The following is a 15,844-nucleotide window of genomic DNA, read 5'->3' as shown; positions in this document are numbered from 1 at the left end:
GTTGGAACCAAGTGTCCCCCAAATCCAAATTTTCTAGCCATGGGAAAAAAAAATTCTGTAGCATGTTTACATACCGGTCCGAATTCACTGTCACTGCAACCTCATTTTCCTCAAAAAACCAGGGACCAATAATTTCAGCTGAGGAAATTGCACACCACACTGTGACTTTGGGTCAATGCAAAGGCTTTTGATGCAATTCTCGAGGGTTGGTGTCAGCCCAGAAGCGCATGTTTTGTTTGTTAACCGACCCACACAAGTGAAAATGGGCTTTATCGCTAAAAAAAACAATAGCACCCTCGGGAACGACATCAAGAAGAAGCTCACACGCGTTCATCCGAGAATTGAAGTCACGTTCTGAAAGTTCCTGCACTATCGCCATCTTATAGGGATGAAAATGAAGATCATCCCGAAGAATTCTTCTGACAGAACGATCGGATAGTCCAAGGGCAAATGCGTGTTTGCGCGCAGAACGCCGTGGCGATCGGAACATTGACGCTCTCACTGCTTCAATGTTCTCAGGTGATCTAACGGGCCGAGAGACTCCAGTTCTTCCTTTTGTCGCACTTGCAGTTTGTCTGAATGTAGTGACCCATGTAACAATTGATTTGCGGTCTGGGACGGGAGCCAACGGGGCTAAATTAAAGCGATTCCGAAATGCACGCTGTGTTGCAATAACCGAACATCCGCTTGAAAAGTAAACCTCAACGGCAAAGGCACGCTCCTCACTATTCCAACGCATGATTGCGACTGAACCGTGTCGGGGCAAAACTTTACAGTATCCCCCTTGAACGAGACCACTAGCGCTCCACTATGACATCAACTAACTGAGTGGCGTGCATTTTAAAAAAAGAAGTTATGCTGCCGCACCCTGTATTTGAACATGAGGCAATATCATAATACTCATTAACGCAAAAATCCAATTGGATCAGGTCCTTGAACTGTGCTAGAGCACTTCATTCACACTCCAGGATTACAGAATCCAATAGGAGACAATGTGGTCAACATTGCGTTCGTCCGAGATTATTACCCTGATTTGATTCAGGTACTCATTCATAGATGAGTCGACTGGTATCCCACTGCCATCAGTGAGATTTGAACCGCGAACTTCTGTGCGACAGTCTAGAGCTCTAACCCCTGAACCATCAGGTCACCTACATATATACACTCCCTTTTTTCTTTCAAGTTTGTATGTACTTCATTCTATCCTTTTTGGCAGACACAGTTACTTTCGAAATGGCACATTTGACTCCTGTATTAGGACGAGGTAACCTGTTCACTGTCAAAACGAGTAATAAATCAAAGTTGATTCGAATATCTGCTATTCATCAATATGTTGTTTTATTTAATTCTCTTAATCCAATATACCTAACAAGAAGTTTCTTAAGTTGGCAAAAGAGTATTCCACCTGCGTGAGAAACTCATTCGCATTAGGTCCAAATCTGCAGTAATTTTTCCATCTATCTACATATCCACACGATGTAGCGAAAAAAGCTAGCACCCTCCAAAGATCAAATTATTATTTTTCAACAAGTTTGAAACATCTTCTACAACATACACAGGTAGAAAAATAAAATTATTTCTAAATGAAAATAATTAGGTCGTTCTAAAAGATTCAGATTGTATAATATTTCATATTAGACTACATATGTTACAAGACTTACGAATTGGTTTAGATTTTTCCATTAATTTAGTTAAAACTATGCCTTTGAAGAGCGAACACCAGGATCCATAATTTCAATGGAGACTGCAGGACAATAAACCGAAAATGAACCAAAATAGAATGATACTAATCATTCAACTCCTCAGAAGCCAGGGCCAATGAAAATATAAAATGGAAGTTTCGAAGAATTTTCACGAACTCTAGCAGAGTGAAATTGAACTGATGAATTCGGATCCAGAAAGCTATACTAAAAGAAGTCTGCAGGTCGATAAGGTGCGATAAAAACCCTTGAAAAATGTTGAATTTTGTGGGAGGCTTGGAATTTATTTTTATATCATGTTACATACATATTGTGTATATTTATATTATTTAAAAAGATCACAATTTCCTGAAGCTATGAAACATATTTCCAATGAAGGTTATCCGAAGCGTGCTTCTTCCCATAAAATAGAATGTTGATAAAAACACGGATGTAAAACGGCCTTGAGTATCGAATGGGGACAACAATGGTTATTAAAAGCTTTTGTTCAAATGGTAAATTCGAGAAAAATGGAGAATAGAAAAAGCATTTGCTGTGGCCTGGCAAAATAACCACAAGACTGAAGGACATTTTCATCTACTATCCTGAACTATTGGAGCAGTGCCATTGTAAAGTGCAGTAGAATTTTTCATTACTTAACTGAAAATTGTTGCCGTGATAATTTCAACCAAATTTAATGGCTTTAAGAGTATATTGAAAATACTTGCTAATTTCTTCTGGGTGTTTATAAAATGGTAATGAATGGTCTATCTGCAATGGTGAGCCACTACCTCACTGTTGGAGGAAGATAGTTTTGGTGGAATTTTGAAATATTTTGAAAATATTTCAATAGAAACAGTGAGCGGAAGAATGATAATCTTTTTAGCAACTGTAATCTAAATAGTCAGATTAGTAGAAAATTAGATGCGTCTACTAATCAATACTAGCAAACATATACAAATATATGTTGGTCATAAGTTCCTAAGTGGAACTAACCGTACCCACATGCGGAAATATGCATCACCTCTCTCCAGTACTTCTCGAGAAGCTTGCATTCCTCCTCCACTGTTCTGCGGCATGTGTTTCCGAGGCGACCCACTTCTTGGCCATCTTGGGATAGTGGGTTCTTTTGCATCGCAAAAGCAGCAATGGGGTTATCGACATTGCATTTTGATCAGAACGTCCAAGGTATCTTTCACGTGTACTAGCGAAGTATTTCGTTGAATATTATATCACGCCAGCATACGACATTCGAGTACGTATGGTGGCTGCTTTTGATGTGAAACTTCCATACTCCACGTAAAGGACATGGATACGAAACAGTACACTCCCCTAAGGAACTCGTGCTTTGATTTGTTGTCGTTGATCACTAACAATATGTTTGTATTTCACCTAGAATCTGCGCATCACGCAATATTAATAGATGATGGAAACAACTGGGGAGTTGGCGTTTGATTTTGCGAGCGAGCGAAACCTTGTCGAATGCCTGCGTCACGTCTAAGTATGCTACTGTGTAATATAGTTTTCCTTAAATCGCATTGCTTTCTCTGATACAATTCGAAATGCAAATTGGTTGCTGTCTGCTACGATTGCAACAACTCCCAGAGTAAACTTTTTCGATTACTTTTGATACTTGCAAGAAGGCTGTGATTTGAGTGGCATCCTATGCAGGTTTTGGCATTATTGTAACAATTGCCATTCTCCAATAATTTGGGAAATATCCGATTCTCAAGATTGCATTCAAAATGCACTACACCAGTTTGGGAGTTTGTTCTGGCAGCTGTTTCAACAGGAAAGGATTAATTAAATCATACCGCATGGATGGCGTCAGGACGTAAGTAAGTTAGTCCGAGCAACACAAATACTTGTCTACGCACAAAATTTTGGCATCCTTACCGGAAAGACCGAGGAACTCGCAAGAGCCCCTCGGAAAAGGTGCATTGATATCTACGCTCTGCAAAAAACCCGAAGATCTGGTGTCAAAAGCTGCGAAATAGAACGCGGTAATGGCTATTTTGGTAGCCCACACACTCAATACAGTATTGGTATCGTCATCTTACAGGGTTTCATTGATGCAGTTAAAGTAGTCGAATGATTTGATGATCGGCTGATGAAGCTCACCATTATATTAGCTGATCGCACTAAGTGGCCTATACAACCTTCGGGGTCACCAATCCTAGTAAGCGGTACATCAACCGAGATACTTGGCGCTGGAATGGCCGTGAAAAGAAACGCCTCTACTACAATTTTTTCGATGCCCAATCCCAATATATCGTATTAATCTTGAGCATGTATGACGCCATGAGAGTGGAAGCACGACACATATTACCAAGAAGTGAACGGCTTTTCTTCACAAAGCCGCCTTCCAGTGGCCTCGTTTCTTGATTTCAGGGTGCTTCATAATGCCCTCAGCTCATCTTTTCTTAGGAGAAATGCTTACAAAACAGTCTTCTCAACACAACCCGTTTGGTCGCGTGATCACAACAATATTGCTCATTCGGTTCATCCTATACTGGCGTTGGCAATGTCTGCTTGTTACTAACCACACAAGCCCCAAAAAAGCCGGCCTTCCGACAGTTTTACCAACACTGATGAGAATATATTTTTATTCACCGCAATGAACAACATGTTAAGGTCTAACCATAGATGTTAAGCCATTAACACCATAGTCGGCCTCAATGAACTAAAACCTAAAATAATAATGTAGCATTAAAATATCTCCGCTCAACCGCTCCTGGACACTGCCCAACTCAAACAAATTAAATCCTTATCGGAGACACTTCCATATTTTTCCTCGATAAATTCTTTGACACTGAACTATTGCCACTAGCGGATTTTCAAAATTTCCTTTTGGTACACATTGTAGCCCTTTACTGCCACAACCAATTTTCCAATCCTAAGGACATATTACCATAACATATATGAAGAGAAGGAGCAGAATCACCTCCATCACAATTGCGCCAATAGAGCCTACTTTCTAGAAAACCAAATGGGGTAAATAGTGTGTAGGTTAGGTGAACCTTACTCGGATTAAGAGCATTTGCTGCAAAAGCCGAGGGCTAATGTCCCCCTATCTGTCTGATCTAAGAAGTGGTAGTTCAAAAGAATATTCCCTACCAAAAAAGTTGACATTTGGGGATTACCAGCTTGCAAATTTAGAACTTTATTTTTGCTTCGGAAGCAGCTACCAAGCCCATGACGTTTCTGATTTTTGCGAAATGCTAGGCAGATTACTCTCTTGTTTAAAATTTTGTGGGAATCCCTGAATATAGACTAGACATTCTAGAGTAAGATGATGAGATTCACTCCTTCTCTGTTTATGTGAACCCCGTCACGGATAAACGTTTACTGCACCCGCAAGGTGGTACGAAGGTTTCATAGAGGATATTGGCTATAGGATTCTGGTCAAAAGTGGGACTTACCTCAATATATAATAATAATAATAATCGTTGGCGCAACAATCCATATTGGTTTGAACCGCGACCTTCCTTACGACAGCCTTGTGCTCTAACCACTCAGCTATCCGGACACCTCAATATTACAGCTCGATAACTAACTCAGACCTTCCGATATAGAAGGGAAGGAGGTTGTTTTGAACAACTCAATGAAGTCCAGAAGAGATTTGATAAGATGTGATGGGAAAAAGCGGTCTTTCTGCCGTAATGATAACCATTTGCGGCTTTTTACAGCTTCCTCCATTTTGTTAACTTCCTGTTCGAGCACTGATTCCATAGGAATAATTTAGGTTTCAATTGACCGGTAGCTCAAATCTAGTCGGATCGACCATCAATAGATTTAGGAATTGTCTTGTAGATGAGCGCAACTAGAAAGACGCAGCGAGAGCGAGATTATTACTTGAAGTTTGCTCATGGCCGCTTGCTATTGCTTCCGAATTTTCTCACAGGGGTGGTTAATTGCAAACTTCGATAGCATCCTCTACTTTCAGGAATAGGCGGTCGATGAATAATGGCAAAACTAACATATACTGCTAACCAGGAGGCTGAGGAGCTGGCAAAACAGTCACGTTTCTAGCGATAAGTTTTGGCTGACTGCAGAGCAGGGGACATAGGAAACTGAAATTTTATATTACCCCTACGGAGTGCGTGTGAAATAAATGCGCCTTATGAGCTCAGGAGTGAGTATTACATTACGATAGCCCTCTAGGGATAGATAGAATCTCTAGGCTGCAGACCAGCGATCTCTGAGGAACTGCTATTCACAATTATCCGACTTCTTCTTTCTGTTCAGTGATTGTCTCCTTAACAAGAGAAGTCGACTCGTCGTAATCGGTTGCGCCATTTTATTTTATAATCCGGATATAATCGCTAAGCCTTCGCAATCCAGGGTATTAAACCACCGTTTTGGGGTCGGCTTTTTGGTCGACTTGGATGCTCAGACCAACCTTGCCAAGTGAATTCGTCTTAACGCAAATTACATGATTATACCATTACCGAGATATTTAAATCGCTCAGGTCTGAGAAGGTCACTGTCATTGACAGTGATAGTGGCTATTTCATAAGGATCGGTTGTCAAAAATTCAGTTTTACTCAAATTCAGTCTGAGAACGTGTTGCATGAGGCGATTATTCCATTTTTAGACAAATTACTCAGGATCCTATGCTACGCCAGGAAAACATCATCTGCTGCGTATAGGGCGCTGGACTTGTGATATGAGGCTGATAATCGGATCGGATGGTAATTTGAGCATTCTACTGGGGTACCTTTCTTTTTCCATGTTGGAACTGCGGTAGTTTCTTGCCAGTCAGGTGATGTTCTACCTTAATGAATAACCCGATTGAAGAGCTTTTTGCTTTCCAGAGCTCAGAAACGATGTCATCAGGTCCGGTTGCTTTCCCTAGTTTCATTCGTTTTATTGCTTCCTCGACTTTAGTTGGAATAATTGCTCTAAATGTGAACAATGCTTGCGGAAGGAGGATGAACAAATTTTTCCGGTAAAGTCTGTTGGAAGAGGATGAGGACATGTTGTAATAATGACATGTTTATATCATCTTCAAAATCGAATAAGAAAGAACAACAGTTTTAAGATGGAGAAGGAAATGTAAATAAAAGGGAAATGTATGAAATGGAAGCCCAAATAACGCCACAAAGGCAGAAACGATCGAATCCAAAGCGATGAAAAATCTAAAGAAATAAATACAAGTAAAATACTGGCAAAAACTGGCAAAAGAGTTGCAGTTAGTCAAATTAACGAAAAATAGATAATACGCTATTCGAAAAACTGAAACTTGAGTACCCTTCTTTTCTCTAAATTGTCTACCACAGTAACTTTACTCAGAACACAAGGATGGTAGAAGTGCCATTCCAACCCCAGTAAATTTGATGGAACTCGTATTCTAGCAACCTCCCGTACATCGTGCGTTGCCAAACGGAGAAGATCGACCGACCTGCTCTCTACCGAGGGATTACAAGATAAAAGATCTAAATGAAAAAGAAACAGCCGGGTCTAGCCTTCCTATTTTGGAATCCGAGAGCAAAACGAGAATAAAAGGAGGGAATGGCACAGCCTACGTCGTATTCCACCAAAGTTTTATCTCACCCATCGCTTCAATCATATATGAGACGAAAGAAAACCCCAATACGAACACTGAGACACTTTTTGCTTTTGCTATCAAAGAAAGGATAGGGAACTCTGCTCTACAAAATGGAATGGGAAAATGAAGGCTAGAAATTCTTGCTGCCAGGGAAAATGAAAAATTTGAAAAAGAAGTCAAGTGTGCATCCAACCTAACCAGAAATAAGGCACATAACAAAACTATTTTGTTATCAAAGAACTTATGAGTGAACGGCTATCTCACATTTGGTGCGATCCTAACTTGAAATTGAAAGAATGAAGCATTGATGCGCAATAATTATCTATCGTTGGTTTTGCACCAAACTTTCCAGTATTATGGGATATCTAATGGATCTTTTTACCGTCAAATGCTTTATCGCTATAAAGGATAAACATACTAGAGTTTACCAGCGAATTTTGAAAGTAGTATCGAAGTCTACCATCTTTTACCTCTATTTGTCGTAGAACAGAAATATAATTTCGATCATAGCTTTTTCCCTGCTTTGAGATAGTTTCTGAGAATGAGTTCGTCCTCCCTTCAAGGGTACAGATATTGTTACCTTTTGCTTTGATCAAGTAAATAACGTCAAACCTATGAGTTGTTTCATAAAGTACTCTTGAATCTCAAAAAGTACTATTTTATACCTCACATCATGTTCAGAGAGCGAGGGCAATCCAGACCACATTGCTTCCTACAGAGTACTGTGGTCTTGTAATATAACACTTTGAACGAAGGGTTCTAAAATGTTTCAAGACTCAGATCCGATTGGATTATCACCCCAAGGAGTTACTATTATATTATCATATCCGAAGGAAAAAATGTTCGTCCGAAAAAGGGGGCTTTATAGCCTTTTCTTCAGCTTTTATCCTGTTTAGAAGCGGGGTCGGCTTGCCTTTATCGTTTCCGTCATTGTGCTCGTCAATATCCTAGTCTGGATGGAGCCATGAAGCTTTTAATCAATATCCAGCTTATCACCCCTTGTAGTTTCGACCGATAGGTCAACTTTTATCAGCGCGGTTCTCTTATATTTTTCATTTGATAGTCAGCCACTTACAACACGACAGTACCAAGGGTACTGTGGTAATTTTTAGATTTGAGATATTGGCAATGCGTCGATCACAAAGAAGGCCCGTTAAGGAACGCCACTTCATTCAAGTTGCCCTAATGCGTGAAGCAATTTCAATTGAAATTTCATTCATTCCACACAATTCACCATTGTCTGATACGGTATTAGCGAATGGTGCGTGTCTACTTCATTGGGGTCGGTGGCCGAATTTATATTTGGATGACATTCAGTTACTTGAGGCATTCATTTGCTCATTTCAAATAAGCTGTTAAGATCAGCTTTGCTGCCTGGAACGCCTGGAAAAACGCCACACTTCGAACTTTACTTTTCGCATTCCGGAAGAACAATTTAACCAAGCGCATGAGTTTGTCTGATACTAGGTATTGACTTCGACCATACCAGATAAGTTTATGTGGCATACGGTCAAACGCTTTCTCCAGATCCAAAAAATACAATATAAAGAGATCGATGGTTCCCACGGAATTTCTCCATGACTAACCGCGCAATGATATACATTGTATCGGAAGTTCCATTGTTTTTAAAAAGGATAAGGTTCACTACAAAGATAATAATGTTGTGAATACGGTTGTGAAGAATGCGTTTAAAAGTCGTCATAACATAGGATAGCAGCCGTATCGGACGGGAATGCCTTTCTTTTTAACGTTTCTTATAAAGAAAAACCTTATTAAAATGGATTCACTGTCTGTCTGTTCTGTCACACGCATTTTTCTCATAAACAGGTATATTAATTGACACCAAACTTAGTGCAAAGTTGGAAACTGTGAGCACTCATGTATACAGAGAGTTACACCCTTCTATGTGGAATTTTAAGGGGGCCCCACACATGCAAAAGAGGGGTGTAATTTTTTTGTTACCAAATATAGTCATATGGGGTATGAAGTGAAGGTCTCGATTAGTGTTTTCCAAATCTGATCTGTGCCCAGATAGCTCAAGTCGTTAGAGCGCTGGGCTGTCGTAACAGAAGGTCACGGTTCAAATCTCACTGGTAGGAGAGGGATTTTTAATCATGATTGGATGTCAGATACCAGTCGATTCAGCTGTTAATAAGTGCCTGATGCAAATCAGGATAATAATCCCGGGCGAGCGCAATACTGACCTCATTGTCTCCTACAGTGCATTGTAGTGTACTGTTACCGTCTTGAATGAAGTGCGCTAACAGACTTAAAGGTCCTAATCTCATATCGACTATTTTGAGATTTAATGAACAATAGGGGAGAGCGGGAACTGGTGGTCTTTTCTTCCACGGACACATTCTCAGAATATACCCAGCGAATAAATCTCACAAAAATACAAAAAGCTGCCACTATATGGTCCCCAAGCTCCAAAATGCTCCCATACGGGTATCTATTCATATAAAGTTAATAATAGTATATTACTATAATTTTTGGTAATTAACTGCAAACCCCCCCCCCCTTAAGTTTAGTCTAGAATCATTTGCAACAATGTAGGCTGTAATATAGATCATAATCTTAGCAAGTTTGGTGGGAATCGCACTCTTACTAACAAAGTTAATATAGGTCAAAGTTATCCCTGCAGTGCAAATTGGAAAATGTTGAATGTCAGTAACACGCCAAACTGGCATAATATATGCACATGTTTTACGTGCTAGGTATTAATGGGATAAATCCCCACTCCAATGTTTTAACATAAGAAATATACGAAACCTTTCATAGTTGAAGCGCTCAGCTTCCGGTTTCCCGACTTGCTATATGTTGGAATGGTCGTGTGACACTCCGATTGGATTCAGACCTCAATGGGTGCATATGGTTTGACTTAGGTACTCTTTACAGCCGGGTCGGCTGGTATCCTATTTCAAATTAAATCATCTGCTCCGACTGAGATTTGAACCACGACCTTCTATTTACAGAGTCTAGTGCCCTAACCGCAAGCTTATGTAAACTCCATTTGTTTCACGGCAAGTGTAGGATTTCACTGTCTCGTCGTGCAGTGTGTGTTTTTTTTTTTCAAAATATGACATTGACAGATAGGTCAAAATCGTATACTTCCAAGCGCCACCAGATTTGCAAATACTCTTTTCGGGAGTTGCATCCTTGTTATAAGAAAATTTCAACACCACTCAAATACAATTATGACAATTTTGCGGTTTACTATTTGGTTGCGAAACTCATTTACGGTCGATGATAAAGACCGCAGATACGGGACCATTGCAGATCGTTATGGGTACTTACTAATGATATTTTTAAAGTCATTTAAACTAGTTCCTCCCCATCCTCCGACTTCCCATCATCCAGTAAAATAAAACACTCCTGATACCAATTTACCACGAATTGTTCAAGTATTCACCAACAATCTGCACAATCATTCTCAAGGTTTTTTTAATCCACTTTATTGTCACATTCGAACTGAATTGAAGTATTACATTTTCCATCCGTAAATTCCAATTCTAGCTAAATGGTTCAATCGTATATTGATTATTGAATTTCTGTTGTCAGGAATCTGTGACAAACATTTTCTGGTTTGTCAACAACTATTGATCAAGCTCTCTTAAAGCCAATATTTTATTTATCGATTGATAATCCGGTAGTGGTTGAATATCGATAAGTTTTGAAAACATTGGCACTTATCAAATAATTTATACCACATAGGTTTATCTGAATGACATAGTTTTTGATAACATCCTTTGACATACCACGTGGGATATAAGGATATGGTCGAACGTTTTTCGATTATGAGTTATAGCATGCTACGTTGTACAAACAACTATAGCAAAGATAGTGTTACAGGGTTTCCTAATTAAAACAAATTCTAATATATTACCGGGATTTAGGGGTTACACAGAAGTTTTTCCTTTTAAGATATTCCAAAAAAATGTATCCTCCCATGTAGTCGCAAGTGCAGGTCCCAAAAGAAACGTAATGTGCATTGCAATCGATATGGTCACTCCTCTCGATGGAAGCATTAAACCATTCTGCAGTAAGGTGACATATGCATCTTCCTACTTCGCAACATTTTTGACCGATAATTTCGACAATACTTTCATCTCCTTTATGAAAATACATGATTTCAATTCTAGCGCCCAATGTGGGTCGAGTGATTTTCAAAATTTCTATTTGTACAGAAAACATGTGATGAATGACTTTCGACTTTTTGATTTTGATTAGATCAAGTTATAAATGATATTATTCTAAAATTATGTTGACATATTATGCAAGGCAAGATAAGGAAGAAGCATAAATACGTCAATCCTTTCCGGGAGCTATGAGGTGTTACAAATACCCTCTGCCATTTACCCTTTAATATTTAATCAAGGATGCGCGTTTTCTGTGTTCTGTCTCCACATATTTTGAAACCAAGTCAGATATGCTCGCGGGAAGTAAAGGTGACTAACACTGAAAAAATAAGAGTCCTTGACGTTGCCGTCTCGTAGGCAGAAATTAGGTGGATCAACCAACCACTCCAGGATATAACCAAAATAAAGGTATTTTCATTAATAGGACCTTTTTTTATTGGTCTTCGTATTGATTGATTATAGTTGGAGAATCCACTTTCAACAACTCCTTCCGGCCAACCTAGCTTCACTGCGAGCATTATATAATTGATGATGCGAAACCCGATTCCAACCCCCTACGTTACTACTTCAGCTGTTTCAACAACCTCGTTCCGAACAAAAGCCACTTTCTATTTCGATTTCCGCTAATTACATAAATTGTTGCTACACAATTCCCCAGAATCCCACATAATGCACGTATGTACAAATTCTTGTAATTTTTTTGTAAAACTCCGCACACACTCATTCCCCCACAATAAACCAAGCCAGAAAACACACAAAGATGGTAGCAAATTTAATCCAAAATGTGTTTGGAATTGATACAATTTTAATGCGATACCGAAACAAGTACAGGCAGAATGGAAGGACTAAGAGAGCGAAGGATGTAAAATGGTGAAACGTGATATTGTGATAGAGTGCAGCCAGTCAATATGTACATTTGTACACATAATATGGGAACATATACGCTCCTACAATAAGTACGTGCACATCGAACTGGTTGTACGAAGTAGAACTTATATTGGAGCAGGATTCGGATCAGAATTCTAAGGTGAAACGAGAAACCGCTCGACCAGCAAAAAAGGAAGCTAGAAAAGGAAACAACTTAAAATGCTTTTCTAACTTCCCGAATTTTGTATATATATATGAACAGGGCATACCGTAAGGAAGTTCCGCTATTAAGTATTTACGAACAATTTTCCAAAGTGAGGCAGGTCCTTTCAATGGATGAAAGTTTAGGTGGACAAATGCAATTTTCTTTGAACCGCAAGTGCATATATTCCAAGCGTTCCAGGAGTATTCGAAAACTATTGTTTGAATTTAAACACCATTCTTGGGACTTCTTTGATATTATGGTTTCACAACTTAGGCCTTTGTTTGTCACTAACTGCTCAGAATGTAGTTCAGGAATTGCTTCTGAACCACCACCACTACAGGACCGTGAACTCTTCAAAAATTTGTCGACTCAGGCTGATCTGCACATACATACATCATATGTTAAGGGGTACACAAATCACGTGCATGAACTTCGCGTATCCATGAAATAGTTTACCCGAATCACACACTATTCACTGATATTTAACCGACCCTCGGCGACGAAAAACGTACGCAACAGATTTCATACGAACATTCCTTTGCTTCCCTCTTACGAAGATTACGCAAACGTTGCGATAAAATACTACCGTACCGATTGAAATCCTGGCGATTACTGAAGGATTCGTCCTTTTGGAGAAGTATTAAAGTATCCATACTGTCTAGCAAATGCAGAATTCTTTCTACTTCTCGGTTATTTGACTATGCTGTCGGGAATCCTCGGCATTTCCTTCGTAAGTAGAGTTTCCCCAAAATTCCTTAAAGTTTGAGCCAGATAAACTCCACTCAAATGTGTTGGAGCTCTTTGAGTGAAATAGTGAGTGATTTTCCCCAGATTTTCTCTTTGATTGACGTTCTCTTAATTTGTCTCTTTTCCTACCTTATCCTAGGGCAACAAAAGTTCAGAATATCCTTTCTTCAAAAAATCCCTCATTCCTGATTTTTTCTAATTAAGTCAGACTTCTCCAATTGGTATCCTTCCTATTTCTCTATATGAAAAATAAAATTTCGATCACATCTTATAACTATAAGCAAATCTTTCTCTTTGAATGTCCTTTTTGGAACTGCGCAAGTCACAACCCTTTGTCTTCTCTTCCAACTTTTTATCCTTAAAAATATTGTCAGTCTTCCTAGGAAGTTCAATGAAAGCAACGTGGTACTCAGGTAAGGTCAAGCGCGACATTATGAGCTTATTTTTAGATCCATTTATATAATTAGAACAGACTAGATAATGTTTCTTAGATAGAAAAGTAATGGAGATACATACTTATGAAAAAAGGACATCGGAACACTTTTTTGACTTTGTGGGAGAACACATTTTGTAGAAGAACACATTTCTGGTTACTATTTGCCGCAATTCAGTAAGCATTTCGATGAATTCTAATGCCTTAAATCCGCAATGAAACTTGAAATTGCTTTTAAGGATTTTTGAGAACTTTGAAGTGGATGACTACGCGGTTCCAGGAAGTGAACACTTCAGCTATTAATACCATGATTTTCAGTGTTCTGAAACATATCCTAGTGAAAACATAACGGGCCATTAAACTGCAAATTCTACATACGTATTCTCGGAGTTGTCAACCTGCTTCGGAAGTGAAGCACTTCGCGATTGCTTATCAGTTAATCGGGATGCCCCCTTCTCCAAGACAAAATCACGTCGGAAAGCAACGAAAGGAATCAGTCTCTCTTTAATTTTATTACTGTTGAGGATCTAGCCAGGAGTGGTGCACCAACCTCCCATTTCCCCATCTCTAGAAACTCTGATCTTTGAGAGCAGGTCCTTGATATCACCGTTCTAATCGACAATGGGATTATTAGGGTGGAAAACTAGAGAGTGTCTGACCAGAGATCCTTCTCAAATAACAGGTAAATACTTTTCAGTCTCTGTCTCGCTGTTAAGATCTCAGACCTTTTCAGGGACCCCAGCATTGGAGGAAGTTTGCGCAAAAACGTACTTACCGGTGCACAAATTGGTAACTAGTGTCAAAGATCGTGGCTCTAGAAAAGGCATTCGAAATCACCTTCAAAATTTCGTGCCCTGCTAAACGAAATGAAGATCTGTTCAGCCTCAGGAAGCTAATCAGGGTGGTCTTCAAGATCTGTGACAGGCGCAAGTGTTTGCAGCCATAGAAGGATAGCCTGGAGAGACTGCCAAGTCGTGGTCCTGGTTGGACTACTGTCAAAACTCTGAAAGTATCAGCGAATCTGGGACCCTCAGTAAGACTCTGGCAAAGAAACATAGGAGCTTATCTATTCCTTCACCAACATCATTAACGGCGCAACAACCGGTATTTGATCTAGGCCTGCCTTAATAAGGAACTCCAGATATCCCGGTTTTGCGCCGAAGTCTACCAATTCGATATCTCTAACAGCTGTCTGGCGTCCTGACTTACGCCATCGCTCCATCTCAGGCAGGGCCTGCATCGTCTTCTTTTTCTACCACAGATATTGCCCTTACAAAGTTTCCGGGCTGGATTATCCTCATCCATGCGGATTAGGTGACCCGCCCACTGTAACCTGTTGAGCCGTATTTTATCCACAACTTGACGGTCATGGTATCGCTCATATATTTCAACATTATGTAGACTATGAAATCTTCCATCCTCATGTAAGGAAGCACCCAAGTTTCTGAGGAATATATGAGGACTGGCAAGATTATAGTCTTGTACAGTAAGAGCTTTGACCCTATGGTGAGATATTTCGAGCGGAACAGTCTTTGTAAGCTGAAATAGACTCTGTTGGCTGCCAACAACAATATATTCCTTAAAAGTCGGAAAGCTTCTGGATGGAATCTTCTGATGCAACCCTGGGGTTGCTAATTGAAACACACTTCATGGCCAGCGAGGAGAGCTGTGTTAGAGGCATGCTTTGGGGGTATGCAGCTTCAGTCGTGTAAGATTATCAAATTATATTATTATATTATTGGCAATTATCAAGAATAAAATCTACTAGCTAACAGAGAGAACAGCTCCTCTGGGCCCAGATGTCAAGGACCCTAGAACGCGTCCTCGACATCCGCACTGCTCTCCACGAGGTTGTTAGTACGGTTGAGCAATTGCTGCAGAACAAACATTTTACTATGACTGACTCCCTAGATATGGAGGGATCATTCAACAACGACAATACACATCGCCATGATATTTACATAGCATGTTGATCCCAAGCCCAGAAAAAAAAGGAGGGCTTGAGACAATGTACTTTGTACTATTTTCAATAAAACGAAATAAAATTCAAAGAACAGGGAAAGAAGTAAATAAAGTCAATCCACTATCCTAAATCCTACCTGATCTCTCTTGGTGAAAGGTCCCGCGGCCAAATGACCTAGAAATGTATTCAATGTTTTTAAATTCAAAGGCTCAAAAAATGCTAGGGCATTCACCTCAGTCGACACGGCAGGACGGGCTCCG

General features: G+C 39.7%; 1 protein-coding gene across 1 annotated transcript in view; it reads right to left on the bottom strand.

Moving 5' to 3' along the window:
• LOC119652995 overlaps positions 1-13,046 on the bottom strand; it is a 242,139-nt gene extending 229,093 nt beyond the window's left edge. The window contains exon 1 of the mRNA XM_038057422.1: positions 12,506-13,046. The gene's annotated coding sequence lies outside the window, so the exon portion shown is untranslated. The remainder of the gene's footprint in view (positions 1-12,505) is intronic.
• Positions 13,047-15,844: the final 2,798 nt, after the last annotated feature.

Source organism: Hermetia illucens, chromosome 3 (genome assembly GCF_905115235.1).
Source record: "Hermetia illucens chromosome 3, iHerIll2.2.curated.20191125, whole genome shotgun sequence".
Lineage (NCBI taxonomy): Eukaryota > Metazoa > Arthropoda > Insecta > Diptera > Stratiomyidae > Hermetia > Hermetia illucens.
This window is presented reverse-complemented; position numbering and strand designations above follow the sequence as displayed.